Raw genomic sequence first — 17,741 nt, 5'->3', positions numbered from 1 at the left:
ACCATTTGCCTGAAACGATTAACGAAACCGGTGGCGGATAGCGGTTCCCTCGAGTCGGTCTAAAATTACCTTGGAAAAATTCGTCGGAACGGATGAATCCTACGGTCGTGCTTTGAGGGTAACGTCGAGTGTCGGTGATCTAAATTTACTGCCGGCCGTGTAAACGACACAGCAGCCCTTCTACATACCGTAACATTCACGGCCAGACTGTTGGCCACGAGTGGCATGAACGAGCTGGAGGTGACGGCAGCTTATCTATGCTCCGATTTCTCTCTGTTCTGCACGCCATTCACGAGCTGCTCATCGTCTCGCGTGTGTCATTCTCTTCTGGTTGCAACAACAAGAGGACACACGGGCTGATTTAGCTAACGCTAGGCCCGCGTGTCCCGTATGTACTCTCGCGAATAATGTAGGCTTTCTTTGACTATTATAAAAAAGAAAATAGAGGGAGGAACCTGTTACCATTTGTTATTTAAATATTTGGGTTATTTGGAAATATCTCTGGTTCTTAGTCTAGAAAAAAAATTGCGATTTTATATAAACGCAAATGCTTGGAAAGAAATGGTTCTATCAACGTAGCAAGTATAGGACGAGTTAGCAGTCAATACAGACAGATCACAAAACTTGAATCGAAAATTCCATCGGAATAATTAAAACAACTATATACTCTAATGAATCATTGAATTCATATTAAATAGACGCTTTTATCGATTGAAAAAGAAGGGGGAGGGGAAATTCAATTTTCCAAAAAGAATGATTTTTTTAAAAATTTATACGCAGCTTTATAGAACTCAAGAAACGGTATAATTTTTATTTCAACCATTTTTTGATAGCACATATATAGAAAAGGCGGTTCGGAATTCGCTCAAAGTAAAAAACGGACACGAACGAATTACAGCTATCTTCATAAATAGGTCTAATAAATATTTATGCAAAGTTTCATCAGTCCCCGATGTTCCCTTGTAAGCTGCACCTTACCGTACGCTCCTTGTCTCCGTTTCTCTTCTTTTTTGCCTTCGTACCACGCCCACCTGTTCGGGTGCCGTGTCGCAACGCGACGACGTCCTACGAGCTGATCGCTAGATAGAAACGCGACGCGTTGTTCAGCCTGTGGAAACGATGACGGTTTATCGGCATTTTGACTTGTTTGCCTCTTATCTCCTTCGACCGACACCCACCTGTTCGCGAACGTTTTTTTGATCGAGAATAAACGAGGAGGTGGCGTTGGAGGAGATGCATGTTACACGTACCGACGTTATCTCGCTTTCAACGGAGAATGGAAAGAAGTTGGGTGCCGGCTGATGTTGGATGGAAAGCGATGTAAGGATCTCTGCTGTACTCTACGTGGAATGATAAGCGAAACCGGGGAATTGTACGGAATTACCGAGCTCTCTGGGTATCTGGAACGAGAAACTCGGTTTTATGTTCACGCTTGATCCCCGCGCGGTATCTGAGTACAACGCTGTATTCGTGGAAGTACAGCGATGTTTCTGACCTCGAGAAAGTTTCGCGCACCGAGATAATCGCGAATGGGTGGCGAAGGATCAGCTTCGTTGAGTCACTCTGACCCCGAAAGGAGAGAAAAAGTTAGACTCGTAAGAAACAGGAAATCGAGGAACTGGTCGATCGATCTAAGAAAGGTCATTTTTATTAAATAATTATACTTTCGTGACTGCACCTATCGTTACAAAAAGTTTTCATCCGATTTCACGAAATAGAAAAATACCAAATTTTCTTCGCACGAAATACACAAAATGCTCCCACGATCGAATACCGTGACTCGGCGACGAACCAGGGCGGCAGGATGATTAACGAGAGGCTAGATTAGAAGGTCGGGAAGAAGCAGACAGCGGGATTAGACAGTGCTGGAAGCGGAAGAATTCGATGCAGTCAGGGTTCGTAGGGATAGATGAGATAGAGAGTGAGAGAAAGAAGGAGGGAGTAGGTGCAGAAAGCACAAGGGATTCAGGCGGTTGGAGTACGCTCTCTGCTCGCTCATGCGAGAGAGCGCGAATGAGATTGCACCGGCGCGCCTCGCCGCGGTTGGTACACCACCATCGCCGCCGCCAATTGTAGCGGCGCTGGAGCGAGGCAACCCCCATCTGCAACCCTCTCCTCTCATTCCCCCACATCCTCGGCCGTCATCCACTCTTGCTTATTGTGTTTCCATTGTGCCTCCCTTTTTCTCTGGCCGCGGCATTTTTATTGCCTCCTCCACCCTTTCGGACCTCCGCGTGCGTAACACCGGACCAAACAGCCTCGCAAATATCCATCGGTTACCTCGTTCTCTGTACGGCCCTTCGTTTCCACGCTCGATCAAGCGTTCACGCAATCGAGATTCGAGGGATTTATTTTTTTTCTTTTCAGGAGAATGTGCTTCCTCTTTTGTCGTGATAATGAGAAGTCGCGTTGGGAACGAGAGAGGAGGAACCTTTTGGAACTTTTGAGGGTGTCGTGAGAATTGGGGGTAGTTTTTCGTTGAAACTTCATTCTCTTTATATTGCGATAGCAATAATTGAGCCAGTTTTTTTATATAGTCCTAGAGGAATATTTTAAAACAATTTTGGATAAACGACGAAGAAAGGAAATCGATTTCAGCTTTCGTCGACAGTTTTTGTCGGAATGTTTCCGTTAACGTTAACATTCATGCACGATTGATTTTTCCCATTCGACAAGTTCCATTTGCGTGGAGCTCTTCCCTCGAGCAATCAGAACGTTCTGTCTGAAATGCAGCGAGAGTAGTAAGAATGGGAAAGAGAAAGAAGAAGACGAGGAGCAACGGATCGGATTATTCTCGTCTCGTGGGCTGGGAAACTAACGAAGGACTTTTAAGACGTCAGTTTCCAAGTCTGATACTCGGGTCGGAGGAAGAGTCGAGTATCGGTTCGACGATTCTTCGGGATCGAAACTCCTTTCTTTCTTTTACCGGCTTTCCTCAATAGAGAACGCTCGTGCCGTAGATCGATCCTCTTCAAGAAGATTAGCTTTACTTAAACAACGGCGTCTCGCGTCGCGTTCGGTTCCCGGATTTTTCCTACGGCAAATATCCTTCAGCCTGAGAAATTAAAAAGCACCCTCGATCGTTCGAACAAATTTCCAGATTCTTTTCTCCCTTTAATGTTTATCATCGTTCGAGGCCAAACAAGTGACAATAGCATTACAGAAATGAAACGGAATTTTCATGAAAAGCATCGTGATTTTGATACGCGTACAATGTGTTCCACCCCTAACAGTTTTAAGGGCGATCAAGCCGAACGATCTAATAAAGAAGAATGGGTTTTCGACGTATTAGTACTTTGGCTCCTTTTATGCCACGCTGTTGGGGCGTTGAATTTCCCACTCTCCTCGATGCTATTGTTCCCCGAAATCGCGGTAACGTATTGACACCTCGAGTCATCTCACCCTGGCGACGATCGAGTCTGTTTCCCCAGTAATTCGAGACACATCATTCTACCCTCGATCCAGTTGGATCTCATGTTGCGTTCCGTTTCGAATGAACACGTGTCTGTACACGTTCGAGTGCTCGGAGAACGTGCGATCGAATTGTTGTTTCGCGTTCTCGTCGCGCCTGTCGCGTTCCCATTCTACTGAACAAACGGATCTTAACACGAGATGAATTTGCACCCCCAAAGTGATACTCGAATAACCGACGATCCAAATGAAATCGATTATATAGAATGTAAAATTTAATTGATTTTACAATAAATACGATCTTGCAGTATTACAATAATTAATTACTCTGCAGTGCAAGGTATTCGATATCCCCCAGACGTATCTATCGAGAACTAAAGACACGTTGAAAGGGTGAATCGCAATTAGCCGAGCGTTAACCGCGTTCTATCGGGCTGGAAAGAAAGTTTCTTGCTGCTGCTCGAACTCGCACCTCGTTCCTAACCAGCCTCTCCCGTCGGATCGGCCTTTTAACCTCAATTAACGCTTCGACTTTGCACGACCCGTATAATCACGGCACAATGGGGAACAGGCTTCGCCTTTGTCTCCGGCCGGAACATCCGAACGCGCGGTTCTGCGTTCTCGTTAACATGTTGAAAACGAAACGCTGCGGAAGCTGGTACCGGTGCCGGTGGTTCCCACCGTGTTCCCCGGCGCGTGGCGTTGTAAGCTCAAAGAGATAAAGGAGACGGGCAGGGCACGGAGAACGTTGGAATCGGCCGGGAAACACGAGTTTTCCTATTTACGCGGCGATGCGAAGGAAAAATGCAATCGTTGGCGTGGCGCCACGCGATGCAATTACTGGGAGAATTCGAGGCACGCGGAGCTTGATGCCGACCAACCCGCACGCCGCAGATACCCCATGCCTTTGCGCGAAAACAACCCCTCCTGTCCCTCGGTGGAAGGAGGCGCGGCTGAAATTCCAGCCGGATACGAACCCCCCCAAAAAGCGTCTGTCTCCACGAAATACTCGACTGTGTACACCTATCTGGCCACCTCCACCCTCCACCCTCAGCTTGCTTATCACGGCTGGACGTGGATCAATCGGCGTGGGTGGTATCGCGAAAACGATCACGAACAATAATGTGTAGGCGTTTAGAGGAGGAGGAGAAGGTTTCGTTTCCCCGGACGCCTTTGGTTCGGGCCGGGGACCGCTAGGTGGCGGCGAGATGAATCCAGTGAACGTTCTCGCTGGCGGTCGCCCGGCAGGCAGTTCGAATTGCGGTACGATAGGTGTTTGGGGCAGGGATCGTCTGTAGTTCAGCTCCATTGACCAGTCTGATAGACGATCCCGAGACGAAACGCCTTTTTCTCTCCTCTCCAACGAATAATATTTTATTTTCCGTAGTAATTTCAAAGCGACTCATGAATGACGTTACGTCGCGAAATATCTCGCTCGTAGACGCGAAGGGGTTAAGTACAGCGTTAAGTGTAACAGGGTTAAGTGTGACTTCTCGTCGACGTTTTTCATTCTCCATTCGACGGAACGAGAGGTCAGAATTAACGAGACGTAACTGTATAGCTGGCAGACGAGAACGATGAACGTAATAACGGCAGGTAGAGACGGCTTTCGTGTTCCGCGGTCGCGGTCTCTTTTAATGAAGACTCCACGAAGAAGTAGGTATTCTCTGGAGCGTAGAGCGAACCACGGACAACGTAATATTTATTTCGTGGCAGAAGAAGAGGCAGTGTTGGCTGCTCGCATTCCAGTTTCTTTCTCAGCGTCTCTTGAGGATCATTCTACTTCCTTTGCGAGCTGTTTTCTGCCGGAGGAGCAGGGAATAGCGCGAAAAAATAATACAAACCGCGTAATCCAAATGGGAAGTTAAAAGGTGGTCCGTCGCGTGCTACGCGAACTCGAAATCCTCTTATTCGCGAAAGGGCAGGAAAAAAGTCTAGTTACGACGAGACAAAGAGAAAGAAAAAGGGAGAAACTGCGACGGAGCGGCTGGATGGCGCCGGGAAGAAAGAAGGTACCTAATAAGAATGCCAATCGCAATAAAGAAGGATTTGCATTTGATAAGCATCGTAAAAAAGCGCCACGTAAGGTCGTTACGTATAGGTGTATCCGCGAACCGACACGGCCTACGCCTCTTCCCGTGCCAACCTTTCGAAAATACCTCGTTTGCCGTAGCTCATCCCGTACCCGAGGACGAGCCGACCCCCCCGATCGAGTCGCGGGTTCTCTTCTTTGAAAGATGACTTCGAGACGCGCGCCGCGTCGGTATATATCGCTGACTGTACGCGTTCGATTATCCGGATCGCCCTGCTACTATCGATCCAGTCGGAGGGTAGTCGTAAAAACGCAGGACGATACGTGATCTGTTTAAGAAATGTTACGGAACCGAAAACGAGGGGGCGGTTGTTTAATGCGTTGATTTATCGGGTGGATTTTATAGGTGAGAAATTGAGACGATTAGCGATATTTTTGACTGCCTATATCAATTTCGAGCGTTAAGCGCTTGGTGGGTGTAGTCTTTAACCCACTCAGGTTAATTTGAGTAGCCTAAAAACAAAATTCTTTACTTCAAGATAAGAATTCTTCAAAATTCTTGGGTCTTCCGTACCCGGTACAATGATTGGTAAGCCATGAGTATGCAATTTATCCATACCCGGCGCCACTTTTTTTAACGCAATTGCACCCTTTAACATCACCGGTATAAGCGAAAGCTCTGGTACGGCAAAGCGGACATAAGGCTCTTAACCCCACAAGGCTCCCAAATTGACAAATTTTTCATTTATTACCAATGTCTTACGCTAACAAGGGGAACTACCCAAGTGTTACACTCACTTATTAATGAAACTTTGCCAGTTTTTAGAGCTCGTCGAGTTGAACACGCATATACCCCCTTTATAAAAAAAAAAAAATTTTTTGGAAACCAAGGATTTGAACCGAGGACTTTCAGATTGCGAGTCATGGATCCGCTCCGTGGTTAAACACATGACTCGCAATCTAAAGGTCCTCGGTTCGAATCCTTGGTTCCCAATTTTTTTTTTTTTTTTTTTTTTTTTTTTTAATGATAATTAGACTCTTTTTGAATAACTAAAATTCTATATAATTCTAAACTAAATTTCTATATTCTATTTTAACTAACTTTAATTATTAATATCTTTTAAACAATTAGCCGTCTGCCCACAAAACGGGGTATAGGCGTGTTCAGCTCGACGAGCTCTACAAGTTGGCAAAGTTTCATTAATAAGTGAGTGTAACACTTGGGTAGTTCTCCATATAAAAGTACTGTCGAGGATGGTACGAAGTCAGCGTTGCGACGAACTTTGAACGCGAGGATCAAACGTGGGGACAGGGCGGAGCGTGCGAAGTACTCCCTTTATCTCTGTGCCGTCCCGCTAATGTACTTACCATCTCTCGACAGTACAAGAGCCCAAAGTTTCTCAAAAATATAGATCCAGCGAATCAGGCGCAAAATATGAAGCCGAATAGAAACGATACTCCTAGAAAAAATCGAGGGGGATGAACGAAGCCAGGGAAAACAGTCGGCTAAAATGACGAAGGATCGGCCGGTGAAGATGTCACGGTTGGTAACAATTGTGACGCAAAACTGGAAAACGAGTACAATGGAGTCGGAGAACGATTCATTCGCGCAACCATAGTCCAGACAGACAGCTGGACGCCCCGCAGGGATGAAACAGGAAGCCATTGTCGCCCTCGATCCTCGAAACGTGGCAGCCGTTTGCTTTTTTTTCTTCTCTCTCTTTGCTCTCTCTCAGTTCGTTTTTTTTTCTTTTTATACTTTCCAACGGGAACGCTTGCGTGTGCGTATACGTGCGGTGCGTGCGTTGCGTTGCACGTCGCGTGCAAATGTTGCCTTTTGAGCGATGCCTGCGCGCACCGAAAAGTAATTACTCCGCACGCGACCGCGCATAGAATCGTTGCTGATATATGGCCACGCGGCCGGTTGGAATAACATTGTCCCTGAATATATTCAGCGAGTTCGCGAAACGGCCAGTGTTCTGTACGTCGCTATTAAAACCGGACGCGGGGATATTACGGCCGTTAACAGGCCGAAACGCGTGTTTTACCTTCTGTTTTTAGAATTCAGTAATTTACTCGCTACTCGACATCGCGGTTCTCCGATCGTGGAGATCCACTCATCGTTCCTTTTTGTTTTAACCGATTGTGAAGAGTGGTAACGCTGGTTTGATAATCAGGGAAGAGTTTGATGTAACGCTATCTTTATTAATGATTTGAAACGGTAATTTCACGGTTAAGTAACATATAGGAAAAATGTAAATATGGTTTAAAAACACATCCTTTCGCTGAAATCTCCATAACAGGACGTGCTCATCGCCGATTCAACGTATAAAAAGAGACCAAGACCATAGTGGTACGTAAATGCAAACGCGTCGCAGCTAAGCGTTAATTAGCGGCCTAATGAACGACCGGTCGAAATAAAACCGGGCCCATTCGAGGAGTAGGTAGCGCGTCAGAACCGGAAACCGGTGCCGGGCCGAGGGTATTCTCGCCTTTCACGGTTAGTCGGGGAAGATGGTCGAAAGAAGGGGACAGTTGTTTCACCGTTTGGACCGGTGTGCTGTTCGGGACACTCCTTTTCGCTAATAGCATGCACGCGACCATCCGGACCACACGTGCGCGCGTAATAATGGTCTAGAGTGGCGTGGGTGCGTGTGTATGTGTCGGTGTCTGCATAACCAGCCGGTCGACCGAGCGTGGCCAGAAGGGCTATGCTATCCAACTTTCTGTCGTTCCATCTGCTCCTTGTTACCCGCGGTTATTAATTAGCTGCGCGTCGCGCGATCAGACGCGACAACGTGTCCCTGAAACACGATATCCACGCACGCTTGCAACGAACATTTCGATAAAGACGTAGGATTTTAGGAAGCAGGAAGAAGTGCTTCAGGGTGAGAAGGTGTCGGAGGGTGGCGAGAACGCAATTAACTCTGGATCTCGAGGAACGTTCCACACTGGTAGGGGTGTAGTTAAACGCTCGTCGCTCGCGTGTTCTTTCCGCTCGCGCTCGTCTGCCCTCTGGATAAAACGCGTCGAGACGCTTGCTCCAGGCTGATTGTTATTAGCTCACGGCTCGCTACTGTCAAAGGGACCACTCTCGCGTGATCCAGCTTTTTGGAATCTGTTTGCAGCCCCGTTGTGATTGTTCCCCGCGTTTGCGAATAGCGACAGACCAGACTCGCTGATGGTACCGTTAAACAGCTTCCGCTTGCTTCGTTCGTTTAGAGAGGATTCGTTAAATTCTATCGGAACATCGAACGCTTTCCGGCAAACACGATCCTTAACAACGATACCACTTTGTGTCCTGGATTTCTGCGGGTATCTGATACCGGTACACCACCGACAGACGTTTCTGCTTAGCGTTATACGAGGAGGTAGCGAAAAACTTTTCCCGTCGCCTGGAAACTTGCCGCGGACAAAGTTTCGCTGTCCAACTTTGCCGGCTAACCAAAACCAACAGCTTCTTTGGACGATCATAAACCGCGAAATCTGTACTATGCTGGTAGAATGAAATCGTCGGGCGAAAGATTTCCGTGAAAGTTGGCCCGTTTAACAGCGAATCGATTCCCTTTGTAGGATGAAACGGATCGTACGTTTGCGACGACGACTTTCGAGTCGGTTTCCACGATTCCGGGGAGAGTAGTCTAACCAACCTCGTATTCTCTCGACGAAGCTGCCGTCGGCGATACTGGAGGCAGACTTGCCCGCAGAAATGTAAATACCGGTCGGCCAATCAGCCTGATTGGTCCCATTCGCTCGAATGCTCGTCATTCAATGGCGCATATAGCGCGCTGTAAGGCACCGTATCGACGGCTGTTATATGCTTCTAGATCGAGCCATTGTTCGACCAGACATGTGTGCATTCTGTATGCGAGTACATACGCGGGTACGTGTACTTTAATGGTACGTACAAGGCAGGTGTGTAACGGCGCATATAGACATCGCTCGATTCGCCTATCGCTTTTGATATCACCAATCCGAAAATGTGGCTACGTTCGTATGCGACCGATGGAGATAGTGATTTTTCTATTATTATTCTTTTTTTTCAAATTCAAGGAATCGGATGAAGGGAAAGTTGACTGCTTCGAGCCCTACGAGAATATCGATCGCACAGGTTTTCCTTTCTTTCGTGACACACGGTCAGCAGTAAGGTTGTTGCGAGGGTGGCCGAGAAAATCGATTCATTTCACAGGCGGCCGTTTTCAGCGCGCTCCGGAAGTTGGCTAAGCCGAGCCGTGTACGCGGCTACGTCCGTTCAATTTGTACGGTCGTTAGACGGTGCATGAAGGAAGGATCGTTCGGGTACGTGGAAACGCGCCGACGCGACGCGACGATTCCTCGCGCTGATCCCCCGTGACGGGAATCGTTGCGTGCCGTTGGCTCATTGTTATGGCAATGAGCGTTCCCGCCGATATCTTCCAATTTTACAGGGGCCCTCCGCAAATTGTCTTCCTAATCGCAACGCGCGTACGTTCGATTACCTGGAAACGTTATTTACGAAATCGTTCGTCGTATCGTCGCGATGAAATTCGAGTCCTAACAGCCCGTTCTTCGAAATCGCGGATCGCTTTCGACTTCGTATGCAATTAAACGTGTCTAGACTTCGTTTCGCTGGGGAACGAAGGAAAAAGAGAATCCGGCGTCGACCATTCTAGGCGATAACATTTTCCTTCGCGAGCTTGTTTACAAGAAGCTCCAAATCCGGTGGAAATTCGAGGAAGAGGAAAGAAACCGAGTGCACTACTCGGCAAGATGAAGAGTCGTTTACTCCTTTTCTACTCTGTCACCGTTCGCAAACCTTGCGCCAGCTTTTTTTCTCTTTCTTTTCACTTGGAAAGACGGGAAAGACGGGGCGCGTGCATCGTGACAGGAACTCGCAAGAAGCGCAACGGTTTACGGGCACCAGCGCGAGCTTCTAATCTGGTTTAACTTGTTTACTGGTCCTCGATACGAGGAGCAACGCGATTCGCGGTTAGCTCCCTCGCTACCGTCTCGAATCTGACTTCAAATTTATTATGTCGGTAAATATAACCGGTGGGAGGATCGCGAAGCCGAAGAGAAGAGGCTGTAGAAAGGCTGGAAGGGAAAGGAGAGAGAAAGAAAGCCGCAACATTCGTGCCGGCATTCGTAACGTGGCTGGTGGCACGGTTTTTCGAAGTGTCCATGCGATTCTCGAACAGCTGCTGTTTTTACGACTGTGCAGGATATTGGTTATAAAATGGCGTTGCCCTATAACATTATAGAGGTTCCAGAAAAATTTGGATAGAGATATCAAGCGTCGAACTTGGTACTTTAGGTAATCGAACGTTTTATACTTAATGACCTAATAGATGCAGAGAAGTAATTAGAATGATATGGAATTTGGATATTCGTCACGGAGCAACGACCCACCCCGTCGCAGTTACCGAAACGACGAACTTTCCGTCACAGGACACCGCGTCGCCCGTATCCGCGGTTACGCGATGCACCGCGACGTAGAACAGAGACCACGGAAGCGGTTTTAGTCACGTCGCTGTGTGTCATAGGGATCCGCTTTAACGAAGTTGCTCGAGGGGGTTCATTGAGACGCTGCGGTGGTTTGGTAACCATGTGACATCTTCTCTAATCGTTCGTCCGCCCGGTTTTGTCGCTTGCCTTCGTTTCCTTCGTTCCTTTTATTATTCGTCTCTTTACTCCGTTCTAGTGGACGTTCTCTCGTCGCGTTCGCCGTTACCACCGTCGTCCTCGCCGTCGTCGTCGTCGTCGTCGTCGTCTAACCTTTATTTTCTTCTTCCCCGAATTCTCGGCATTATTCAACGGGCGCACGTCTCTCATTGAAGATGCACGCACGTAGCCGACTACCTGCGACGACAACGAAGACGAGGACGAGCAGAAACGACGCGACGCGTCTTGTCGCGTCCTGCAGTCGCTCGAAATCCGCGATAAAAACGTCTCGCCTTGTACAGCCGGTTCTACGCTCAGGGAGCCCAGCTCCCTCGAAACGGTTCGAATATCTGCATCGCAATGAGCTTCGAGAATTGTCCCTTCTTTCTTCCCTTTCTTTATTCTTTTCTCTCCCTTCTACCTGACACACGTCGATATTATTCTTACGTTTTCTTGGACTTCAGATAAAAAGTTGTGAGACCGTGTTTTGTACGATATTCTACATATTTTGGGCGTTTTAAATGCACAATTATCATTAATTATACGAAGAGAAAGTGAAAATATGGATGACTATCGTTTGGTTGTACTTGTCAGTAGAAAAGTCGATAGATTGGTCAGCCAACAGGTTCTTTATTTCTCGAAGCATCGAGATTTTTCGACGATTTATTAATTTATGAAATATGCCACCCGCTAGGAAGTTGTTAAGTATTATTATAAATTTTATAAACGCGTTTTGATATCGTTCCGAGATACACTCGTCCAGGGTTGAATCCCCGACGGCTCGAGCGGCGTTACTAATTGCACGTATCACATTATAAACTTTAATCACTTTAATTACTTATTGCATGTAATTAAGCGTTTATTGCCGTCGCTACTCGCGCCGAGCGTCCGACGCGATTCTGGCTCGCTGATGCGCTCAACCTCTTCCTCCTCCTCCTCCTCCTCCACCGCTCACCGATGCTCCGACAACGTCGGTTCGACCCCTAATGAAAGTTTGAATCGCAATTTTACCAAATTAAAGCCAGACTAATTGTCAACGTTATTTCGAGGCGACGTTGGCTATCGCTATTTTAATTATTCTTGCGTCCGCGATACGTTTCACGTGTCCAATCTAAACGTTCATTAGCCAATTCGAGGGACGAACGTTTGACCGGTTCTCACTCCCTTTTGTTTTTCTCTGTTTGCAGCTGACATTAAAACCCGTCAAATCTGTAACGAGATTCGGAGCAAAATTTAAGTTATGACGTTTAATTAGGTTTTTAAATAATTAATTTCAATAATCAAGAGCAAACGCGAAGCTTGTATTAATATTTCATTGACGAGCAAATAGGTGGTTTGTAAATTCATTTAACTTCTCATACGATAAAAAATAAAATAAAACGTGATGCGATAAAGTTAATACGTGTCTTGATTGAATATTAGCCAAATGAGAGGGTGAAACGCTTAAATCAAATCTGTTCGCGTATAACACGTTTCGTTTCATTCTTTCAATCATGAAGAACCGTAAAGAAGATTACGACCGAGCGTTTCAATCATCTTTTTTTTATTTCCGTCATTAAGGACCGGGTCCATCGAGGTGCAATTGGGTCGCGTTAACGCGAAACGTCGTTGCGGCCTAGAAATAAAGTTACGCACGAATCTGCCGAGCGTTTCGTTGGCTTAACGATCGTGCTCGTCCCATCATTCTTCACCTCCCCCTGGTAGTTTCTTAAGGGGTTGCTTGGCACCGTTGTAATGAGCTCCGGGCCTCCGTGCTCCTTTTCTCATTAAAACGCCAGAGGACGTCTTATTGTACGTCGCATTATTGTCATTATCGTTCCGAGGATCGTTCCACGTTGCAGCTCGACGGAGCGCATGAAACGCATCCAGAATGAAAATTGTATTAGTAATAATCGTCGCGTCGATCAACGTCGATGAATCTTCACGAGGCAATCTAAAGGGACTGATTGAATAATTTAAGTACCTGTGTCTGTGAAATTTCATTACATATAAATTGTACTTTATCTCGAAACTGCACAAAAATGCTATAACGACCAAGAATTTTCAACTTTTTATATTTCTATATTAATGCCAAAAATTTTCTATAATTTTAATTACTGAATTTACATTGAATTTTTGGTACCGATCGTTTATATTTATTTCGGCATTATTATTTTTAGCCACCCCAGTGCTTAAAACCGAATATTCAATAATTAGAAACATTTTGAATGAAAATTTCGAATCTACGATACTAACCATATCATTTCCTTTTCCATTACAGGTGAGTGGATCAGTTTCGTGCATTCAGTTGGGTACAGAGGGAAGCGTAACGCGATAGTCGAAACGGTAAGTCCGTCTAGCGGTTATTAAATCCAGTTAGCACGAGTTGCCGGACTGTTTCTAGCCGCTTTTCAGTACAATTCGGGAAATAATACGAGCTCGGTAACGGAGGGCACGCGGAGACCAGAATCAAATAAAGCGGTCGCGGCTTTAAAGCGTTTAGCCAAGGAACAAACGCAGGTCGGTAATTTCGAAATGAAGCTAGTGTCCTGTGCTTCAAAAACTTCTTCCACCGTTTCGTTTTTCTCTCTGTCTCTGTTACGGAGCATACGTATACGGTATACGGTGTGTTTGATCGCGACGGAGAGTTTGAGGGGTTTTCTAGTAGAAAACTGTTCCAGGTTCTCGACTGTGAGTCCGACTCTCCCGGGAGGGATCCCTCTTTTTCCTACGAAGTAAACTGTTTTCTTAGGCACTCGGGACTCTTGAAAAATTCCTAAATATTTACTCGAGCAAAGGACCCCCAGACGGACGACACTTAAACGGTATTCCACGGGCACGGTACACGAAGATGGGCTTAAGCTCGCTGAAGGACGGATTAGAGCCACTCGTGCGAGCCTCTCTTTTTCCCTCTTTCTTTGTCCGTCGGCTTTCCGCTCGCTTCTCCTCTCGTCGTGGATCTCTTTTTGCCTCAAATTTCCGCTTCTACGACTCACGTGCGCGCAGTATTTGCACTAAGGGAGCGATCGTTCTTTGAATCGCGGCCTCCGCCCGATACGGTGCATCGGGAAACGATCGAACGCGGTAAATCGCTCGTAAGAATCGGAAATTTTCCTTCGCGTTAAGTAAATGTTCCCATTAGCAGCCGACTGTTTATTTCGTTTCATTAAAAGCGACAGATAAAACGATCGAGAACCTTGGAATATTAATGTTCCAAGAATTTTATTATCATTTATACAAGGAGTGTTCTCTTGTCGTGTATATCGCCTTTTCACGTGCGACCTATTCAATCGTAAGGCCTTGTCCTCTTTCACGAAAGCCGTCTCTATCCAACCCCGTTTCCTCGGGGGTCAAACTAATTATCGTAACGCGTCGTTGATAGGCTCGATCACGAAAGCAAATGTATTTCCAGCAAATACGTAATCGCCGGTTGACTACTTCCGAGCAGGGAATTTCGAGAGTGATCGTCGAGTTCGTGATAGCGAAAAGCACGAAACACTCTCATCGATTGAGATAGGGAAAGAACCTAATTGCACGTAATTGCGCGTAATCGTACATTTTGGAGGAAGCAATTTATTGAGCGGACTGCGAATTTTGTTAGACTTGCGTGGTTCGATTCTGGGTATTTTAAATGGTAAAATATAAGAATCGAAGTTAGTCAAATTTGAGAGAATTTTAATTTATTTCCACTTATTTCCAATTTCTATGCTCTTAATAAATTTTGTAAAATTTATTTATGTACACTAATGGAACTTGTCCCGTCTATTAAAATAAAAATTAAATTAAATTACCAATTACAATTTAAAATTATGAAATATAAAAATAATAAATCATCAGTCGAGCATTTTGCAAGCACAGAACTCCAAAAGAAATTGATCATTCCGTATGATTTCATCTCTCGTCTAAAGAAAAATGTACTTAATGATCTCATTAATTTCTTCATGAGAAATTATCATGTCCCTGCCTTAACTTCCACCCGACTTTTGCTTCGGGAAGCAAAAAAGGGATTTGTTGAAAAGACCTCTCGATACCAGGATTCGACTCCTCGGTTTCAGAGGACTTTTTTTTCAGCCGGTTACAGGCCTCGCGTCGATGCAAAAGCATTCCCTTGTTCGAAGTTCCCGCGTCTCCGTTCCCCCGTCGGAATCCACGATTTCCGTCTGAGAACTTAGAAAACTTTTGGCGGTGGTCGGAATAGCGGATTGCATTAAACATGAATAAACGATTTATGAGGACGAAACGGCTGCGGGGGTTTCGGAGGGGCGGAGACGAAGAGGCATCCAAATAAAAGGAGGTCGACCAGATAGCATCGAGTTCTTTTCGATCCTCTTCCTCCATCGGGATTACGTGCACGCGATCCAGGCTCGCGTCCTTTCTCGATAATTAATCGCTTTCGAGGAGCCTATCTTCTTTGTCATCACAAGTAATAATAATTCTTGAACGATCGAGGGGGGTACTCGTCGATCGACTGGATGCGTTTGCCACGAGAATGCAAATTACCAATCGAGTTATTCTGCTTATCAAATCTTTTTGATGTTTCGTGATTTGATTACTCGTGAAATATCATAACTGCACCTTTATCCTGTGCGACAAGTTCAAGATGAGATTCTGAATATTATTAATCAATTTTCTGATATTAATACCAAAAGAAATACTAGAGAATTATAGGCGATCTTAGTAGGAAAGGGTTGAAATACGAGCATTCAGGGTGTCGTTAAAAATTCTTTTAATCGCATCGACGAAGGGGAAAGTTGCGAAGTTCACGCGAATAATTCCTCGATACGCCCCATTCCATCAAGATATCCGGGTTCGTTCATCTTCCAGCGGAACTGTAGTTTCCGAACAGGGGCAAGGTGTTATCGATGTTAGAGCGGATAACGAGGGAATAATTCGTTCCCGCGACGCCTTTATCACGGATCGATCGAAGATTTCTCTCGGTAGTATCGCTTCGCGAGTTACGAAAGTTTGCTTAGCCAGACGATTCACGGTGAGCTAATTTGCGAGCGTCAGCTGCGTATTTCTGCGACTATTCTGAGTTCCTCGCGCGGAGAGGAGGCCGTTTAAAACGAGCAGCGCGAAAGAATATTTCCCTTTTCCCCTGCGACACTCGTCCCGTCTCTTGTCCATACTTTTTTCACCGTCTTCGGTGGCGGCGAACTCTATTAAAAAGTCGCATCAAGAGCCCTGACAGCGCGAACAGCCTGGCCGTAGACGTCGTCGCGACGCCTCGGTGTTTATCGCCTTCGTTGAAACTTCGATGCCCTCCGTCTCTTCTGATCTAATTATCACAAACGAGTGTTCGTAAATCTTCGGGGAGTTGAAACAAAGGCTAGGAAATCTTTTATTACGCTGTAAGTTAAGAGACAAGATGAACGACGAACGTTTTATTCGTTTTTAGAAGGAAGATACACGCACGTGTCCGCGTAATCGAAGGAACGTCGAGGTTAATTGCTCGGCAGATTTAATTAGCCTCTAAAAGAGCGATCGAGCCACTCGAGTCGTTGATTAATTGAGCGAAGAGGAGCGGCCAAGCTGTTAATCGATAATTAATTTGCGTCAGAAGCTAATGTGCCATCGTTCGCTTTCCCGCCGTTTCTCGAGGGAACTGGAAAATAAAACGGGCCGACGTTCTACCTTGGAACGTCACTTGGACGTCGACGCCTTGTCAGCAATACGCATTGTTCTCGATATCCATTTCCCAATGGATCTCCATCCAATTCCTGAGGCCCTCCATTTCGTCTGGACCACTCGTTACTCGGCTGCAGACTCCTCGGCCAATCGAGCTACCCGTTAATGCTTCATCCTCGTCTCTGGCCGAGGAAATCTGCATTCGAAGGCGGTAGATGGGAATCCTGCTTTCGGGCATGTCCGTCGCTCATATTTTATGCGCGAGAAGTATAATCAGATGGGAATCGAGAGGCTGAATACGAGAAGAGTACTTTGAATTGATCCTGCGATCTTGGTCAACTTTGATCCACTGGAAATCGAATGCCTTTTAAGCTTGATGAGTTTTTAATGAGATGCAAAGGATCAGAAGTGTAAAATTTCAACGAAAATCAAGCGTATTTTAAATTTGAATTAATTCTCGCTTTTGTATCGAAAGTCAAAACAAAGAACTTTCTTAGTATGAAATAGTTACGAACTACCCCTCTGTTGAAACATCAAATACGTGTAAGAAAGGAAGCACAAAATCGTTGATCGACGCATAAAAGCGACAAAAAAAAGGAGAAAACCTTACAGGCTACCTAGGAAACAGGGGTAGAACGATGAAAAGTAGGGAGCAGGAAAGGGTGGCAAAGACGAAAGGCATCGTGCCGTGGCGTTTCGCTTGTTCGGAACATAAACTGGAGCGGCAGACGTGTCGGTATGAAAATTTCAATCGGTCGAGCTGAAGTGTAGCGACTGCGAGGTGGAAGAGGGTTGCGACGTAGAGAATTCAGGTAAAGCTGATGTGGAGTCAAGGGGGTAGGTGGCAGAGGGCAAAGTGCGGGAAGGGTAAAGTAGCTGTGTACCGCGCATAGGTGTGCGCCTACCTCGAAGTATTTCTCTCTTTCTCTCGCTCGTTACCACCTCGAATAACGCCGTTTCATCGTCTTCCACCTCGTGCCATTCTCCTTTTCTACCGTGCGAGGCCCTAGCCCCCGGCGAACTGCATAATTCATGGCCCTGCTACACCGAC

The 17,741-nt window shown here is 46.1% G+C and overlaps 1 protein-coding gene and 1 long non-coding RNA gene across 3 annotated transcripts in view; one reads left to right on the top strand and one right to left on the bottom strand.

Annotated features, from left to right (window-relative positions):
- The window catches only part of LOC143305687 (uncharacterized), a 210,528-nt gene that overhangs the window by 60,719 nt on the left and 132,068 nt on the right, over positions 1 to 17,741 (bottom strand). The window lies entirely within an intron of this gene.
- The window catches only part of LOC117605478 (discoidin domain-containing receptor 2), a 108,325-nt gene that overhangs the window by 50,063 nt on the left and 40,521 nt on the right, over positions 1 to 17,741 (top strand). Inside the window, exon 1 of one of the 2 annotated variants that reach the window (XM_076690216.1) lies at positions 13,253 to 13,408. The exons of the other annotated variant lie outside the window; for it this stretch is intronic. The gene's annotated coding sequence lies outside the window, so the exon portion shown is untranslated. Of the gene's footprint in view, positions 1 to 13,252; positions 13,409 to 17,741 lie in introns of those variants that run through there. 2 annotated transcript variants of the gene reach the window in all.

Source organism: Osmia lignaria, chromosome 9 (genome assembly GCF_051020975.1).
Source record: "Osmia lignaria lignaria isolate PbOS001 chromosome 9, iyOsmLign1, whole genome shotgun sequence".
In the NCBI taxonomy this organism is placed as follows: Eukaryota; Metazoa; Arthropoda; class Insecta; order Hymenoptera; family Megachilidae; genus Osmia; species Osmia lignaria.
Note: the sequence above shows the minus strand (reverse complement) of the source record. Positions and strands in the feature narration are given on the sequence as shown.